Source organism: Oncorhynchus masou, chromosome 14, assembly GCF_036934945.1.
Source record: "Oncorhynchus masou masou isolate Uvic2021 chromosome 14, UVic_Omas_1.1, whole genome shotgun sequence".
In the NCBI taxonomy this organism is placed as follows: domain Eukaryota; kingdom Metazoa; phylum Chordata; class Actinopteri; order Salmoniformes; family Salmonidae; genus Oncorhynchus; species Oncorhynchus masou.
Window position 1 is genome coordinate 37,689,404 of NC_088225.1, and position 20,238 is coordinate 37,709,641.

A 20,238-nucleotide genomic window follows, 5' to 3' on the forward strand; every position below is an offset into this window, starting at 1 on the left:
GGACACCTACACCACCCGATGTCACAGGAAGGCCATAAAGATCATCAAGGACAACAACCACCCGAGCCACTGCCTGTTCACCCCGCTATCGTACAGAAGGCGAGGTCAGTACAGATGCATCAAAGCTGGGACCGAGAGACTGAAAAACAGCTTCTATCTCAAGGCCATCAGACTGTTAAACAGCAACCACTAACATTGAGTGGCTGCTGCCAACACACTGACTCAACTCCAGCCACTTTAATAATGGGAATTGATGGGAAAGGATGTAAAATATATCACTAGCCACTTTAAACAATGCTACCTAATATAATGTTTACATACCCTACATTATTCATCTCATATGTATACGTATATACTGTACTCTATATCATCTACTGCATCTTTATGTAATACATGTATCACTAGCCACTTTAACTATGCCACTTTGTTTACATACTCACCTCATATGTATATACTGTACTCGATACCATCTACTGTATCTTGCCTATGCTGCTCTGTACCATCACTCATTCATATATCTTTATGTACATATTCTATAACCCCTTAAACTTGTGTGTATAAGGTAGTAGTTTAGGAATTGTTAGTTAGATTACTTGTTGCTTATTACTGCATTGTCGGAACTAGAAGCACAAGCATTTCACTACACTCGCATTAACATCTGCTAACCATGTGTATGTGACGAATAAATTGTGATTTGATTTGATTTGGTAATCTATAACAGTAATATATATACAGTAACAGTATATATTCAAGATGTTGTAATGAAGTAGAGATGTCTCACTGTGGCTGTGGCTGAGACAGTCTGTATGCTGGTGTCCTGTCCACTCTGTTCACTGTGGTTCTGTGAAGTGGGGTACATGTTGAGGGGGTGTTCGCTGACGGGGGCTGTCCTGTGTAGACGGGGGCGCAGGGTGGGGGGTGTGAGGCGGTGAACTCAGCGGGCAGGCCGTTCTGAGGGGGGCAAATTGGGCGGAGGGGTACGGCTGAGTCCTGGAGTCTGGAAGGGGAGGGGCCTCCTGGTTACCCTGCAGGGGGAGAGGAGGGAGAGAGGGGGAGAGAGTTAGTACCAGACCAGATTGAACAATTAATACAAAAAAGTCAGCCAGTCAACCAACCAGCCAGTAAGTCAACCAGCCAGCCAGCCAGTAAGTCAACCAGCCAGCCAGCCAGTAAGTCAACCAGCCAGCCAGCCAGTCAGTCATCCATTCAGTCATCCATTCAGTCAGCCAGTCAGTCAACCAGCCAGTCAGTCATCCATTCATTCAGCCAGTCAGTAAGTCAACCAGCCAGTCAGTCATCCATTCATTCAGTCAGCCAGTCAGTCAACCAGCCAGTCAGTCATCCATTCATTCAGCCAGTCAGTAAGTCAACCAGCCAGCCAGTCAGTGAGGCAACCAGCCAGTCAACCAACCAGCCAGCCAGTCAGGTCAGTAAGTCAACCAGCCAGTCAACCAACCAACCAGCCAGTCAGGTCAGTAAGTCAACCAGCCAGTCAACCAGCCAGCCAGTCAACCAACCAGCCAGCCAGGTCAGTAAGTCAACCAGCCAGTAAACCAGCCAGCCAGTCAACCAACCAGCCAGCCAGGTCAGTAAGTCAACCAGCCAGCCAGCCAGCCAGTCAACCAGCCAGCCAGTCAACCAACCAGCCAGCCAGGTCAGTAAGTCAACCAGCCAGCCAGGTCAGTAAGTCAACCAGCCAGTCAACCAACCAGCCAGTCAGTCAGTCAACCAACCAGCCAGCTAACCAATCAGTCAGTCGGACAGCAATACTGTCAATCAATAAGTCAGTCAACCAGCCGGCTAACTAGCCAACCAGTCAGTCAGTCAACCAACCAGCCAGCTAACCAATCAGTCAGTCGGACAGCAATACAGTCAATCAATAAGTCAGTCAACCAACCGGCTAACTAGCCAACCAGTCAGTCAGTCAGTCAACCAACCAGCCAGCTAACCAATCAGTCAGTCGGACAGCAATACAGTCAATCAATAAGTCAGTCAACCAACCGGCTAACTAGCCAACCAGTCAGTCAGTCAGTCAACCAACCGGCTAACTAGCCAACCAGTCAGTCAGTCAGTCAACCAACCAGCCAGCCAACCAGTCAGTCGGACAGCAATACTGTCAATCAATAAGTCAGTCAACCAGCCGGCTAACTAGCCAACCAGTCAGTCAGTCAGTCAACCAACCAGCCAGCTAACCAACCAGTCAGTCGGACAGCAATACTGTCAATCAATAAGTCAGTCAACCAGCCGGCTAACTAGCCAACCAGTCAGTCAGTCAGTCAACCAACCAGCCAGCTAACCAACCAGTCAGTCGGACAGCAATACAGTCAATCAATAAGTCAGTCAACCAACCGGCTAACTAGCCAACCAGTCAGTCAGTCAGTCAGTCAACCAACCAGCCAGCTAACCAACCAGTCAGTCGGACAGCAATACAGTCAATCAATAAGTCAGTCAACCAACCGGCTAACTAGCCAACCAGTCAGTCAGTCAGTCAACCAATCAGCCAGCTAACCAACCAGTCAGTCGGACAGCAATACAGTCAATCAATAAGTCAGTCAACCAACCGGCTAACTAGCCAACCAGTCAGTCAGTCAGTCAACCAACCAGCCAGCTAACCAACCAGTCAGTCGGACAGCAATACAGTCAATCAATAAGTCAGTCAACCAACCGGCTAACTAGCCAACCAGTCAGTCAGTCAGTCAACCAACCAGCCAGCTAACCAACCAGTCAGTCGGACAGCAATACAGTCAATCAATAAGTCAGTCAACCAACCGGCTAACTAGCCAACCAGTCAGTCAGTCAGTCAACCAACCAGCCAGCTAACCAACCAGTCAGTCGGACAGCAATACAGTCAATCAATAAGTCAGTCAACCAACCGCTAACTAGCCAACCAGTCAGTCAGTCAGTCAGTCAACCAACCAGCCAGCTAACCAACCAGTCAGTCGGACAGCAATACAGTCAATCAATAAGTCAGTCAACCAACCGGCTAACTAGCCAACCAGTCAGTCAGTCAGTCAGTCAACCAACCAGCCAGCTAACCAACCAGTCAGTCGGACAGCAATACAGTCAATCAATAAGTCAGTCAACCAACCGGCTAACTAGCCAACCAGTCAGTCAGTCAGTCAACCAACCAGCCAGCTAACCAACCAGTCAGTCGGACAGCAATACAGTCAATCAATAAGTCAGTCAACCAACCGGCTAACTAGCCAACCAGTCAGTCAGTCAGTCAACCAACCAGCCAGCTAACCAACCAGTCAGTCGGACAGCAATACAGTCAATCAATAAGTCAGTCAACCAACCGGCTAACTAGCCAACCAGTCAGTCAGTCAGTCAGTCAACCAACCAGCCAGCGAACCAACCAGTCAGTCGGACAGCAATACAGTCAATCAATAAGTCAGTCAACCAACCGGCTAACTAGCCAACCAGTCAGTCAGTCAGTCAACCAACCAGCCAGCTAACCAACCAGTCAGTCGGACAGCAATACAGTCAATCAATAAGCCAGTCAACCAACCAATCAGTCAGTCAGTCTCATAGTGATTTGTAGCATGACAAACCAATAACTACTGTGGATGCTCAGACACACTCCGTTCATTCATCACTACACACACTCCCAAGACGAAGCCTCTCTGAGTACTACAGCAGCCAGCTCCAGAAGGGTCCCAATTAAAATACCAAGAAGCATTAGCACAATGCAAACACTTTCACCTGTGTGTGTGTGTGTGTGTGTGTGTGTGTGTGTGTGTGTGTGTGTGTGTGTGTGTGTGTGTGTGTGTGTGTGTGTGTGTGTGTGTGTGTGTGTGTGTGTGTGTGTGTGGCACTACTCTGTAAATTGTGTCCTTGTTAAAACCCGCTCCGGCTCTTCCAAGCAGTTAAGTCACCTCAACTAGCTCAATTTCCACATTATGTATTGCAAGATTTAGTTTAGGGTTTAGTGAATGATTTGTCCATTAAACAAAAGCACCTTATTCCCTATATAGTTCACTTCTTTCACACCACCATCTATTATACTAGCAGGCTTCTCTCACACCACCATCTATTATACTAGCAGGCTTCTCTCACACCACCATCTATTATACTAGCAGGCTTCTCTCACACCACCATCTATTAGACTAGCAGGCTTCTCACACACCACCATCTATTATACTAGCAGGCTTCTCTCACACCACCATCTATTATACTAGCAGGCTTCTCTCACACCACCATCTATTAGACTAGCAGGCTTCTCACACACCACCATCTATTATACTAGCAGGCTTTCTCACACCACCATCTATTATACTAGCAGGCTTCTCTCACACCACCATCTATTATACTAGCAGGCTTCTCTCACACCACCATCTATTATACTAGCAGGCTTCTCTCACACCACCATCTATTTTACTAGCAGGCTTCTTTCACACCACCATCTATTTTACTAGCAGGCTTCTCTCACACCACCATCTATTTTACTAGCAGGCTTCTTTCACACCACCATCTATTTTACTAGCAGGCTTCTCTCACACCACCATCTATTATACTAGCAGGCTTCTCTCACACCACCATCTATTATACTAGCAGGCTTCTCTCACACCACCATCTATTATACTAGCAGGCTTCTCTCACACCACCATCTACTATACTAGCAGGCTTCTCTCACACCACCATCTATTATACTAGCAGGCTTCTCACACACCACCATCTATTATACTAGCAGGCTTCTCACACACCACCATCTATTTTACTAGCAGGCTTCTCTCACACCACCATGTATTTTACTAGCAGGCTTCTCACACACCACCATCTATTTTACTAGCAGGCTTCTCTCACACCACCATCTACTATACTAGCAGGCTTCTCTCACACCACCATCTATTATACTAGCAGGCTTCTCTCACACTACCATCTATTATACTAGCAGGCTTCTCTCACACCACCATCTATTTTACTAGCAGGCTTCTCTCACACCACCATCTATTATACTAGCAGGCTTCTCTCACACCACCATCTATTAGACTAGCAGGCTTCTCACACACCACCATCTATTATACTAGCAGGCTTCTCTCACACCACCATCTATTATACTAGCAGGCTTCTCTCACACCACCATCTATTAGACTAGCAGGCTTCTCACACACCACCATCTATTATACTAGCAGGCTTCTCTCACACCACCATCTATTATACTAGCAGGCTTCTCTCACACCACCATCTATTATACTAGCAGGCTTCTCTCACACCACCATCTATTATACTAGCAGGCTTCTCTCACACCACCATCTATTTTACTAGCAGGCTTCTTTCACACCACCATCTATTTTACTAGCAGGCTTCTCTCACACCACCATCTATTTTACTAGCAGGCTTCTTTCACACCACCATCTATTTTACTAGCAGGCTTCTCTCACACCACCATCTATTATACTAGCAGGCTTCTCTCACACCACCATCTATTATACTAGCAGGCTTCTCTCACACCACCATCTATTATACTAGCAGGCTTCTCTCACCACCATCTACTATACTAGCAGGCTTCTCTCACACCACCATCTATTATACTAGCAGGCTTCTCTCACACTACCATCTATTATACTAGCAGGCTTCTCTCACACCACCATCTATTTTACTAGCAGGCTTCTCTCACACCACCATCTATTATACTAGCAGGCTTCTCTCACACCACCATCTATTAGACTAGCAGGCTTCTCACACACCACCATCTATTATACTAGCAGGCTTCTCTCACACCACCATCTATTATACTAGCAGGCTTCTCTCACACCACCATCTATTAGACTAGCAGGCTTCTCACACACCACCATCTATTATACTAGCAGGCTTCTCTCACACCACCATCTATTATACTAGCAGGCTTCTCTCACACCACCATCTATTATACTAGCAGGCTTCTCTCACACCACCATCTATTATACTAGCAGGCTTCTCTCACACCACCATCTATTTTACTAGCAGGCTTCTTTCACACCACCATCTATTTTACTAGCAGGCTTCTCTCACACCACCATCTATTTTACTAGCAGGCTTCTTTCACACCACCATCTATTTTACTAGCAGGCTTCTCTCACACCACCATCTATTATACTAGCAGGCTTCTCTCACACCACCATCTATTATACTAGCAGGCTTCTCTCACACCACCATCTATTATACTAGCAGGCTTCTCTCACACCACCATCTACTATACTAGCAGGCTTCTCTCACACCACCATCTATTATACTAGCAGGCTTCTCACACACCACCATCTATTATACTAGCAGGCTTCTCACACACCACCATCTATTTTACTAGCAGGCTTCTCTCACACCACCATGTATTTTACTAGCAGGCTTCTCACACACCACCATCTATTTTACTAGCAGGCTTCTCTCACACCACCATCTACTATACTAGCAGGCTTCTCTCACACCACCATCTATTATACTAGCAGGCTTCTCTCACACTACCATCTATTATACTAGCAGGCTTCTCTCACACCACCATCTATTTTACTAGCAGGCTTCTCTCACACCACCATCTATTATACTAGCAGGCTTCTCTCACACCACCATCTATTAGACTAGCAGGCTTCTCACACACCACCATCTATTATACTAGCAGGCTTCTCTCACACCACCATCTATTATACTAGCAGGCTTCTCTCACACCACCATCTATTAGACTAGCAGGCTTCTCACACACCACCATCTATTATACTAGCAGGCTTCTCTCACACCACCATCTATTATACTAGCAGGCTTCTCTCACACCACCATCTATTATACTAGCAGGCTTCTCTCACACCACCATCTATTATACTAGCAGGCTTCTCTCACACCACCATCTACTATACTAGCAGGCTTCTCTCACACCACCATCTATTATACTAGCAGGCTTCTCACACACCACCATCTATTATACTAGCAGGCTTCTCACACACCACCATCTATTTTACTAGCAGGCTTCTCTCACACCACCATGTATTTTACTAGCAGGCTTCTCACACACCACCATCTATTTTACTAGCAGGCTTCTCTCACACCACCATCTACTATACTAGCAGGCTTCTCTCACACCACCATCTATTATACTAGCAGGCTTCTCTCACACTACCATCTATTATACTAGCAGGCTTCTCTCACACCACCATCTATTTTACTAGCAGGCTTCTCTCACACCACCATCTATTATACTAGCAGGCTTCTCTCACACCACCATCTATTATACTAGCAGGCTTCTCTCACACCACCATCTATTTTACTAGCAGGCTTCTCTCACACCACCATCTATTATACTAGCAGGCTTCTCTCACACCACCATCTATTATACTAGCAGGCTTCTCTCACACCACCATCTATTTTACTAGCAGGCTTCTCTCACACCACCATCTATTTTACTAGCAGGCTTCTCTCACACCACCATCTATTTTACTAGCAGGCTTCTCTCACACCACCATCTATTTTACTAGCAGGCTTCTCTCACACCACCATCTATTATACTAGCAGGCTTCTCTCACACCACCATCTATTATACTAGCAGGCTTCTTTCACACCACCATCTATTTTACTAGCAGGCTTCTCTCACACCACCATCTATTTTACTAGCAGGCTTCTCTCACACCACCATGTATTTTACTAGCAGGCTTCTCACACACCACCATCTATTTTACTAGCAGGCTTCTCTCACACCACCATCTACTATACTAGCAGGCTTCTCTCACACCACCATCTATTATACTAGCAGGCTTCTCTCACACTACCATCTATTATACTAGCAGGCTTCTCTCACACCACCATCTATTTTACTAGCAGGCTTCTCTCACACCACCATCTATTATACTAGCAGGCTTCTCTCACACCACCATCTATTATACTAGCAGGCTTCTCTCACACCACCATCTATTTTACTAGCAGGCTTCTCTCACACCACCATCTATTATACTAGCAGGCTTCTCTCACACCACCATCTATTATACTAGCAGGCTTCTCTCACACCACCATCTATTTTACTAGCAGGCTTCTCTCACACCACCATCTATTTTACTAGCAGGCTTCTCTCACACCACCATCTATTTTACTAGCAGGCTTCTCTCACACCACCATCTATTTTACTAGCAGGCTTCTCTCACACCACCATCTATTATACTAGCAGGCTTCTCTCACACCACCATCTATTATACTAGCAGGCTTCTTTCACACCACCATCTATTTTACTAGCAGGCTTCTCTCACACCACCATCTATTTTACTAGCAGGCTTCTCTCACACCACCATCTATTTTACTAGCAGGCTTCTCTCACACCACCATCTATTATACTAGCAGGCTTCTCTCACACCACCATCTATTATACTAGCAGGCTTCTCTCACACCACCATCTATTTTACTAGCAGGCTTCTCTCACACCACCATCTATTTTACTAGCAGGCTTCTCTCACACCACCATCTACTATACTAGCAGGCTTCTCTCACACCACCATCTATTTTACTTGCAGGCTTCTCTCACACCACCATCTATTATACTAGCAGGCTTCTCTCACACCACCATCTATTATACTAGCAGGCTTCTTTAAATAAATCTGTCAGTGATCAAACTGCTAAAGCAGGGTTGTCCAAGTCTGATGCCTTGCAGTACATGGGCAAAGTCTTGTTGAATAGCGACCTGGTCCCAATCACACCCGCTGTCCGGTAAATGAACAACCGTTTACTTTTGAAGGGACAGACTTTATTATTATGACTCAATTATTAAAGGTACAATCGAATAATCAAATAATCAAATAATGAAATTTGATTATTCCGTTAATAATTAATTCAAATAATATAAAGTTGAGAAATGGGTCAATGTTGAGTCTGTTGATAGTGAAAATATGGTCCATGACTGGTGTCAAATTACAAATGAACTACTTACCACCCTCATGGTAATCCTGTGGAGCGACCCAATTTTTACCTTTATTTAACCAGGCAAGTCAGTTAAGAGCAAATTCTTATTTTCAATGACGGCCTGGGAACAGTGGGTTAACTGCCTGTTCAGGTGCAGAATGACAGATTTTGTACCTTGTCAGCTTGGGGTTTTTGAACTTGCAACCTTTCGGTTTCTAGTCCAACGCTCTAACCACTAGGCTACACTGCCGCCCCTCAATAGGACGTTATTGGACGTGTTTGGCACATGAGACAAGAGAAGCAGAAGAGTGGAGGCATTACGGGACCGTGTTCGGAGCTACTGGTTAACTTCTGGGTGACAGGGGGCAGTATTTTCACGTCCGGATCAAATGCATGCCCAAATTCAACTGCCTGCTACTCATCCCCAGAAGATGAGATTTGCATATTATTAGTAGAATTGGATAGAAAACACTCTGAAGTTACTAAAACTGTTTGAATCATGTCTGTGAGTATAACAGTACTTATGTAGCAGACAAAACCCCAAGGAAAGAGAGAAGAAAGAGAGAGAGAGAGAGAGAGAGAGAGAGAGAGAGAGGGGTATGGCAGACAGTCAGACTTAGCTAAACGCTCTGGTGTGCATCTAATGAGAACCACATTTGGAGGCCTGAAATATGCTTTACGTGGCAGTGAGCTGGAGAAATCACACACACACACACACACACACACACACACACACACACACACACACACACACACACACACACACACACACACACACACACACACACACACACACACACTCACACACTCATACACTCACACACACACACACACACACACACACACAAAGAGAATATCTCTTTAACCAGTTGAAGGGAAAACATTTAGGTATTTAAATACAAAAGTGTCCTTTACCCCCCCCCTCCCTCCCTCCCTCCCTCCCTCCCTCCCTCCCTCCCTCCCTCCCTCCCTCCCTCCCTCCCTCCCTCCCTCCCTCCCTCCCTCCCTCCCTCCCTCCCTCCCTCCCTCCCTCCCTCCCTCCCTCCCTCCCTCCCTCCCTCCCTCCCTCCTTCCCTCCCTGTGTGTGTGTGTTTTTATTGTGTGTAAGTGCATGCGTGTGTGTGCTTTATAATCTGAAGTGCAAGGGATGCCTAAAAAGTGAAAGCTCATTTTCTCTGTGACCCACAGCAGTCAGATGTTATATCTCTCTGTGACCCACAGCAGTCAGATGTTATATCTCTCTGTGACCCACAGCAGTCAGATGTTATATCTCTCTGTGACCCACAGCAGTCAGATGTTATATCTCTCTCTGTGACCCACAGCAGTCAGATGTTATATCTCTCTCTGTGACCCACAGCAGTCAGATGTTATATCTCTCTCTGTGACCCACATCAGTCAGATGTTATATCTCTCTGTGACCCACAGCAGTCAGATGTTATATCTCTCTGTGACCCACAGCAGTCAGATGTTATATCTCTCTCTGTGACCCACAGCAGTCAGATGTTATATCTCTCTCTGACCAACAGCAGTCAGATGTTATATCTCTCTCTGTGACCCACAGCAGTCAGATGTTATATCTCTCTCTGTGACCCACAGCAGTCAGATGTTATATCTCGCTCTGTGACCCACAGCAGTCAGATGTTATATCTCTCTGTGACCCACAGCAGTCAGATGTTATATCTCGCTCTGTGACCCACAGCAGTCAGATGTTATATCTCTCTCTGTGACCCACAGCAGTCAGATGTTATATCTCTCTGTGACCCACAGCAGTCAGATGTTATATCTCTCTGTGACCCACAGCAGTCAGATGTTATATCTCTCTGTGACCCACAGCAGTCAGATGTTATATCTCTCTCTGTGACCCACAGCAGTCAGATGTTATATCTCTCTGTGACCCACAGTAGTCAGATGTTATATCTCTCTGTGACCCACAGCAGTCAGCTGTTATATCTCTCTGTGACCAACAGCAGTCAGATGTTATATCTCTCTGTGACCCACAGCAGTCAGATGTTATATCTCTCTGTGACCCACAGCAGTCAGATGTTATATCTCTCTGTGACCCACAGCAGTCAGATGTTATATCTCTCTGTGACCCACAGCAGTTAGATGTTATATATCTCTCTGTGACCCACAGCAGTCAGATGTTATATCTGTCTGTGACCCACAGCAGTTAGATGTTATATCTCTCTGTGACCCACAGCAGTTAGATGTTATATCTCTCTCTGTGACCCACAGCAGTCAGATGTTATATCTCTCTGTGACCCACAGCAGTCAGATGTTATATCTCTCTGTGACCAACAGCAGTCAGATGTTATATATTTCTCTATGAGACTTACACATTCCTCTTCACAATGTGGTTTCCTATGTTGTTTCCAGTGCTCTATTTACACTTCAGCCATGAAGAGCCATGTAGTGGCAGAATACAAGACGAAGGATGTGAAGGATGTCATTTGAGACGAAGGATGTGAAGGATGTCATTTGAGATGGAGGTTCAGTCTACAGTAGTGAAGGATGTAATTTGAGATGGAGGTTCAGTCTACAGTAGTGAAGGATGTAATTTGAGATGGAGGCTCAGTCTACAGTAGTGAAGGATGTAATTTGAGACAGAGGTTCAGTCTACAGTAGTGAAGGATGTAATTTGAGACGGAGGTTCAGTCTACAGTAGTGAAGGATGTAATTTGAGATGGAGGATTAGTCTACAGTTGTGAGGATGTCATTTGAGATGGAGGTTCAGTAGTCTACAGTAGTGAAGGATGTAATTTGAGATGGAGGTTTAGTCTACAGTTGTGAAGGATGTAATTTGAGATGGAGGTTCAGTCTACAGTTGTGAAGGATGTCATTTCAGTAGTCAAGGACCTACTAATGTTGAGTCTGCGGTCACTCCCCCCCCCTCTCTCTCTCTCTCTCTCTCTCTCTCTCTCTCTCTCTCTCTCTCTCTCTCTCTCTCTGTGTCTCTCTCTCTCTCTCTCTCTCTCTCTGTGTCTCTCTCTCTCTCCCTCTGTCTCTCTCTCTCTCTCCCCCCTCCGTCTCTCTCTAAACAGTATCCAGTAGTAACAGAGAGTTAACTGCTCCATGCTCTCTGCAGTAGCTGGTTTTAGACAGAATACATTCATCTAAAGACAACACACACACACATGCTGAACCACAGCCCTAGCAGAGACCAGAGACACACTGAGACAGCGGGAAGGAGAGAGAGGGAGAGAGGAGAAGGAGAGGAAGAGAGAGGGAGAAAGAGACAGAAAGGGAGAAGGAGAGGGCGATAAAATGAAAGGGAGAGGGAGAGAGAAGGGAGAGAAGAAAAGAGAGAGAAAGAGGGGTGAACAGCTCCTGAATAATGATGTCTGTGAAACAGTTGCTGAGGAGCTGCCTCTTTCTTTATGACTCTCACACACAGACACACACACACACACACACACACACACACACACACACACACACATAAACACACACAAAAACACACACATAAACACACACACACAAACACACACACACACACACACACACACACACACACACACACACACACACACACACACACACACACACACACACACACACACACACACACACACACACACACACACACCACTTCACAGCAAGTTCACACACACACACACACACACGCAAGTTCACACACACACACACACACACACACACACACACACACACACACACACACACACACACACACACACACACACACACACACACACACACACACACCACAACACAGCAAGTTCACACACACACACACACACACACACACACACACACACACACACACACACACACACACACACACACACACACACACACACACACACACCAATTCACAGCAAGTTTAGACTCGCACACACACAAACACAAACACACACCACATCAAAGCAAGTTCACACGCACACACACACCACTTCAAAGCAAGCTCTCACACACAAACAAACAAACACAAACACACACACACACACACGCAAACACACACTCACACTCACACACCCTGCACCCGCTCTACTCTGCAGTTGCAGCACAAAAGAGAGTTGAAACAGAGAGAAAATAGAGGACTACGCTGGTAAGCAAAAGAGAGTGGAAACAGAGAGAAAATAGAGGACTACGCTGGTAAGCAAAAGAGTGGAAACAGAGTGAAAATAGAAGACTACGCTGACTAAGCAAAAGAAGAAGAAAATACCTGCTCCACCATCTTGCCTTCCTTTTTCTCCTCCATAAACACATCCAGCTGCTCTCCCTCCTTCCCTCCCTTCTTCCTCCCTTCTTCCTCCTGCCTCCAGCATCTGCCTGCCCACAGCTAGCATCAATTATGGATGGGGCGCTGTTCCCGTGTGTGTGTGTGTGTGTGTGTGTGTGTTCAGTGGGTGTGTTCAGTGTGTGCGTGTGTGTGAGTGGGATGGAGAAGAGTGAAGGGAGGAGAGTAGTGAAGGGAGGGAGGGAGAAGAGTGAAGGGAGGGAGGGAGAGGAGTGAAGGGAGGAGAGGAGTGAAGGGAAGGAGAAGAGTGAAGGGAGGGAGAGGAGTGAAGGGAAGGAGAAGAGTGAAGGGAGGGGAGAGGAGTGAAGGGAGGGAGGGGAGAGGAGTGAAGGGAGGGAGGAGAGGAGTGAAGGGAGGGAGGGAGAAGAGTGGAGGGAGGGGGGAGAGGAGTGAAGGGAGGGAGGGAGAGGAGTGAAGGGAGGGAGGGAGAGGAGTGAAGGGAGGGAGGGAGAGGAGTGAAGGGGAGGGAGGGGGAGGAGTGAAGGGGAGGGAGGGAGAGGAGTGAAGGGAGGGGGAGAAGATTGAAGGGAGGGGGAGAGGAGTGAAGGGAGGGAGGGAGAGGAGTGAAGGGAGGGAGGGAGGGAGTGAAGGGAGGGAGGGAGAGGAGTGAAGGGAGGGAGGGGAGTGAAGGAAGGGGGAGGGAGAGGAGTGAAGGGAGGGAGGGAGAGGAGTGAAGGGAGGGAGGGAGAGGAGTGAAGGGGAAGGGAGGGAGGGGAGTGAAGGGGAGGGAGGGAGAGGAGTGAAGGGAGGGAGGGGAGTGAAGGAAGGGGGGGGGGAGAGGAGTGAAGGGAGGGAGGGAGAGGAGTGAAGGGAGGGAGAGGAGTGAAGGGAGGGAGAGGAGTGAAGGGAGGGAGGGAGAGGAGTGAAGGGGGAGGAAGGGGAAGGGAGGGAGAGGAGTGAAGGGAGGGAGGGAGAGGAGTGAAGGGAGGGAGGGAGAGGGGAGTAAAGGGAGGGAGAGAGGAGTGAAGGGAGGGAGAGAGGAGTGGGAAGGGAGAAGGGAGAGGAGTGAAGGGAGGGAGGGAGAGGAGTGAAGGGAGGGAGGGAGAGGAGTGAAGGGAGGGAGGGAGAAGAGTGAAGGGAGGGGGAGAGGAGTGAAGGGAGGGAGGGAAAGGAGTGAAGGGAGGGAGGGAGAGGAGTGAAGGGAGGGAGGGAGAGGAGTGAAGGGAGGGAGGGAGAGGAGTGATGGGAGGGAGGGAGAGGAGTGAAGGGAGGGAGGGAGAGGAGTGAAGGAGGGAGGGGAAGAGTGATGGGAGGGGAGGAGTGAAGGGAGGAGGGAGAGGAGTGAAGGGAGGGAGGGAGAGAGGAGTGAAGGGAGGGAGGGAGAGGAGTGAAGGGAGGGAGGGAGAGGAGTGAAGGGAGGGAGAGGAGTGAAGGAGGGAGAGGAGTGAAGGGAGGGAGGGGAGAGGAGTGAAGGGAGGGAGGGAGAGGAGTGAAGGGAGGGAGAGGAGTGAAGGGAGGGAGGGAGAGGAGTGAAGGGAGGGAGGGAGAGGAGTGAAGGGAGGGAGGGAGAGGAGTGAAGGGAGGGAATGGAGAGGAGTGAGGGAGGGAGGGTGAAGGGGGAGAGGAGTGAAGGGAGGGAGGGAGAGGAGTGTTCTAGAAAGTGGAGGAGGCAACTGAAAGGGGTGTTCCATAATGTTCTCTCTCCATTTCTCCTTGTCTCTATTTCTCTCTCCCATTTCTCCTTGTCTCTATTTCTCTCTCCCATTTCTCCTTGTCTCTATTTCTCTCTCCCATTTCTCCTTGTCTCTCCCATTTCTCCTTTCTCTATTTCTCTCTCCCATTTCTCCTTGTCTCTATTTCTCCTTCTCTATTTCTCTCTCCCATTTCTCCTTGTCTCTATTTCTCCTTCTCTATTTCTCTCTCCCATTTCTCCCTTATTTCTCCTTCTCTATTTCTCTCTATTTCTCCTTCTCTATTTCTCCTTTCTATTTCTCTCTCCCATTTCTCCTTGTCTCTATTTCTCCTTCTCTATTTCTCTCTCCCATTTCTCCTTGTCTCTATTTCTCCTTCTCTATTTCTCTCTCCCATTTCTCCTTGTCTCTCTTTCTCTCTCCCTTTCTCTGTGTCTCTCCTTGTCTCTCTCCCATTCTCCTTGTCTCTCTCCCATTCTCCTTGACTCTCTCCCATTCTCCTTGACTCTCTCCCATTCTCCTTGACTCTCTCCCATTCTCTTTGTCTCTCTCCCATTCTCCTTGTCTCTCTCCCACTCTCCTTGTCTCTCTCCCAATTCTCCTTGACTCTCTCCCATTCTCCTTGTCTCTCTCCCACTCTCCTTGTCTCTCTCCCACTCTCCTTGTCTCTCTCCCATTCTCCTCGTCTCTCTCCCATTCTCCTTGTCTCTCTCCCATTCTCCTCGTCTCTCTCCCATTCTCCTCGACTCTCTCCCATTCTCCTTGACTCTCTCCCATTCTCCTTGACTCTCTCCCATTCCCCCTCTTGACTCTCTCCCATTCTCCTTGTCTCTCTCCCATTCTCCCCTTGTCTCTCTCCCATTCTCCTTGTCTCTCTCCCATTCTCCCTCGTCTCTCTCCCATTCTCCTTGACTCTCTCCCATCCTCCTTGACTCTCTCCCATTCTCCTTGTCTCTCTCCCATTCTCCTCGTCTCTCTCCCATTCTCCTTGTCTCTCTCCCATTCTCCTCGTCTCTCTCCCATTCCCCTCGACTCTCTCCCATTCTCCTCGTCTCTCTCCCATTCTCCTCGTCTCTCTCCCATTCTCCTCGTCTCTCTCCCATTCTCCTCGACTCTCTCCCATTCTCCTTGACTCTCTCCCATTCTCCTCGACTCTCTCCCATTCTCCTCGACTCTCTCTCTCCCATTCTCATTCTCCTGGCTCTCTCCCATTCTCCTTGTCTCTCTCCCTCACTCTCCTTGTCTCTCTCCCACTCTCCTCGTCTCTCTCCATTTCTCCTCGTCTCTCTCCCATTCTCCTCGTCTCTCTCCCATTCTCCTCGACTCTCTCCCATTCTCCTCGACTCTCTCCCATTCTCCTTGTCTCTCTCCCATTCTCATTGACTCTCTCCCATTCTCTTGTCTCTCTCCCATTCTCCTTGTCTCTCTCCCACTCTCCTTGTCTCTCTCCACTCTCCTTGTCTCTCTCCCATTTCTCCTCGTCTCTCTCCCATTCTCCTCGTCTCTCTCCCATTCTCCTCGTCTCTCTCCCATTCTCCTCGACTCTCTCCCATTCTCCTTGTCTCTCTCCCATTCTCCTTGTCTCTCTCCCCCTCTCCTTGTCTCTCTCCCATTCTCCTTGTCTCTCTCCCACTCTCCTTGTCTCTCTCCCACTCTCCTTGTCTCTCTCCCATTCTCCTCGTCTCTCTCCCATTCTCCTCGTCTCTCTCCCATTCTCCTCGTCTCTCTCCCATTCTCTCCGACTCTCTCGACTCTCTCATTCTCCTTGTCTTCCCTTGTCTTCTCCCATTATCCTTGTCTCTCTCCCATTCTCTCGACTCTCTCCCATTCTCCTTGACTCTCTCCCATTCTCCTTGTCTCTCTCCCATTCTCCTTGTCTCTCTCCCACTCTCCTTGTCTCTCTCCCACTCTCCTTGTCTCTCTCCCATTCTCCTCGTCTCTCTCCCATTCTCCTTGTCTCTCTCCCATTCTCCTCGTCTCTCTCCCATTTCTCCTTGACTCTCTCCCATTCTCCTTGTCTCTCTCCCATTTCTCCTTGTCTCTCCCACTCTCCTCGTCTCTCTCCCATTCTCCTCGTCTCTCTCCCACTCTCCTTGTCTCTCTCCCACTCTCCTTGTCTCTCTCCCCATTCTCCTCGTCTCTCTCCCATTCTCCTCGTCTCTCTCCCATTCTCCTCGTCTCTCTCCCAATCTCCTCGACTCTCTCCCATTCTCCTTGTCTCTCTCCCATTATCCTTGTCTCTCTCCCACTCTCCTTGTCTCTCTCCCATTCTCCTTGACTCTCTCCCATTCTCCTCGTCTCTCTCCCATTCTCCTCGTCTCTCTCCCTCTCCTTGTCTCTCTCCCATTCTCCTCGTCTCTCTCCCACTCTCCTCGTCTCTCTCCCACTCTCCTTGTCTCTCTCCCACTCTCCTCGTCTCTCCCATTCTCCCTCGTCTCTCTCCCATTCTCCTCGTCTCTCTCCCAATCTCCTTGACTCTCTCCCATTCTCCTTGTCTCTCTCCCATTCTCCTTGTCTCTCTCCCACTCTCCTTGACTCTCTCCCATTCTCCTTGTCTCTCTCCCATTCTCCTTGTCTCTCTCCCACTCTCCTTGTCTCTCTCTCCCATTCTCCTCGTCTCTCTCCCATTCTCCTTGTCTCTCTCCCATTCTCCTCGTCTCTCTCCCATTCTCCTTGACTCTCTCCCATCCTCCTTGACTCTCTCCCATCCTCCTTGTCTCTCTCCCATTCTCCTCGTCTCTCTCCCATTCTCCTCGTCTCTCTCCCATTTTCCTCGTCTCTCTCCCATTCTCCTCGACTCTCTCCCATTCTCCTCGTCTCTCTCCCATTCTCCTCGTCTCTCTCCCATTCTCCTCGTCTCTCTCCCATTCTCCTCGACTCTCTCCCATTCTCCTCGACTCTCTCCCATTCTCCTCGACTCTCTCCCATTCTCTGACTCTCTCCCATTCTCCTGACTCTCTCCCATTCTCCTTGACACTCCTTCCATTCTCCTTGTCTCTCTCCCATTCTCCTTGTCTCTCTCCCACTCTCCTTGTCTCTCTCCCACTTCTTGTCTCCTCCCCATTCTCCTCTCTCCCATTCTCCTCGTCTCTCTCCCATTCTCCTCGTCTCTCTCCCATTCTCCTTGACTCTCTCCCATTCTCCTTGTCTCTCTCCCATTCTCCTTGTCTCTCTCCCACTCTCCCTCGTCTCTCCCATTCTCCTCGTCTCTCTCCCACTCTCCTTGTCTCTCTCCCACTCTCCTTGTCTCTCTCCCATTCTCCTCGTCTCTCTCCCATTCTCCTCGTCTCTCTCCCATTCTCCTCGTCTCTCTCCCAATCTCCTTGACTCTCTCTCCCATTCTCCTTGTCTCTCTCCCATTATCCTTGTCTCTCTCCCACTCTCCTTGTCTCTCTCCCACTCTCCTTGACTCTCTCCCATTCTCCTTGTCTCTCTCCCATTCTCCTTGTCTCTCTCCCACTCTCCTTGTCTCTCTCCCCTCTCCTTGTCTCTCTCCCATTCTCCTCGTCTCTCTCCCATTCTCCTTGTCTCTCTCCCATTCTCCTCGTCTCTCTCCCATTCTCCTTGACTCTCTCCCATTCTCCTTGTCTCTCTCCCATTCTCATTGTCTCTCTCCCACTCTCCTTGTCTCTCTCCCATTCTCCTCGTCTCTCTCCCATTCTCCTTGTCTCTCTCCCATTCTCATTGTCTCTCTTTCTCTCTCCCATTCTCCTTGACTCTCTTTAAACTCTCTTTTTCAATCTTTCTCATTTGTCTGTTCTGTCCATACATTCTTTGATATTCATAGGTCAGGGTTAGACAGAGAATGGTCTCTCTCCAGGTCTGGGTCAGGGTAAGACAGAGACTGGTCTCTCTCCAGGTCTGGGTCAGGGTTAGACAGAGACTGGTCTCTCTCCAGGTCTGAATCAGGGCTAGACAGAGACGGGTCTCTCTCAGGTCTGGGTCAGGGTTAGACAGAGACTGGTCTCTCTCCAGGTCTGAATCAGGGCTAGATGGAGACTGGTTTCTCCCCAGGTCTGAATCAGTGCGAGATGGAGACTGGTCTCTCTCCAGGTCTGAATTGGGGCTAGATGGAGACTGGTCTCTCCAGGTCTGGGTCAGGGTTAGACAGAGACTGGTCTCTCTCCAGGTCTGAATCAGGGCTAGATGGAGACTGGTTTCTCTCCAGGTCTGAATCAGGGCTAGATGGAGACTGGTCTCTCTCCAGGTCTGAATCGGGGCTAGATGGAGACTGGTTTCTCTCCAGGTCTGAATCAAGGCTAGGGTGATGGAGGAGGGTGATGGAGGGAGGGATGGGTGATGGAGGGAGATGGAGGGCGGAGAGGGAGGGGAGGGGTGATGGAGGGAGGGGTGATGGGTGATGGAGGGAGGGGTGAGGAGGGAGAGAGGGGAGAGAGGGGGATGGAGGAGGGGTGATGGAGGGAGGGGTGATGGAGGGAGGGGAGGAGAGGAGAGAGGGAGGGAGGGGTGATGGAGGGAGGGGTGAGAAGGGGAGGAGGGAGGGGTGATGGAGGGAGAGGAGGGGGTGATGGAGGAGGGAGGGAGGGAGGGGGGAGGAGGGAGGGGTGATGGAGGGGGGGTGAGGGAGGGAGGAGGGGAGGAGGGGTGATGGAGGGAGGGAGGGGGGATGGAGGGAGTGATGGAGGAGGGGTGATGGAGGGAGGGGTGATGGAGGGAGAGGGGAGGGGAGGGAGGGGTGATGTGATGAGGGAGGGGGTGAGGGAGGGAGGGTGGAGGGAGGGGTGATGGAGGGAGAGGGAGGGAGGGGTGATGGAGGGAGGGGTGATGGAGGAGAGAGGAAGAGGGATGGAGAGGATGAGGGAGGGAGGGATGGGTGATGGAGGGAGAGAGGGAGGGAGGGGTGATGAGGGAGGAGGGGTGAGGGAGGGAGAGAGGGAGGGATGAGGGAGGAGGGAGAGGAGGGAAGGGGTGATGAGGGAGGGGTGAGGGGAGGGAGGAGGGAGGGGGAGGAGGGGGAGGGAGGGAGGGGTGATGGAGGAGGGAGGGTGATGGAGGGAGGGAGGGGAGAGGGAGGGATGGGTGATGGAGGGGAGAGAGGGAGGGGTGATGAGGGAGGTGAGGAGGGAGGGAGGGAGGGAGGGTGAGGGGGAGAGAGGGAGGGAGGGTGATGAGGGAGGGGTGAGGAGGGAGGGGTGATGGAGGAGGGAGGGAGGGGGAGTGATGGAGGGAGGGGTGATGGAGGTGATGGAGGGAGGGGTGAGGAGGGGGAGAGGGAGGAGGAGTGATGAGGGAGGGAGGGGATGGAGGGAGAGAGGGAGGGTGATGGAGGGAGGGGGAGGAGGGAGGAGGGAGGGGTGATGAGGGGAGGGGTGAGGAGGGAGAGAGGGAGGGAGGGTGGAGGGAGGGGTGAGGGAGGGAGAGAGGGAGGAGGGGAGGGAGGAGGGAGGGAGGGAGGGTGAGGAGGGAGGGGTGATGGAGGGAGGGTGAGGAGGGGAGAGAGGGGGGGGGGTGAGGGAGAGAGGGAGGATGGGTGATAAGGGA

General features: G+C 49.6%; 1 pseudogene; it reads right to left on the reverse strand.

Annotated features, from left to right (window-relative positions):
* Window positions 1–20,238, reverse strand: part of LOC135553895 (RNA binding protein fox-1 homolog 1-like) — a 136,471-nt pseudogene that overhangs the window by 100,025 nt on the left and 16,208 nt on the right.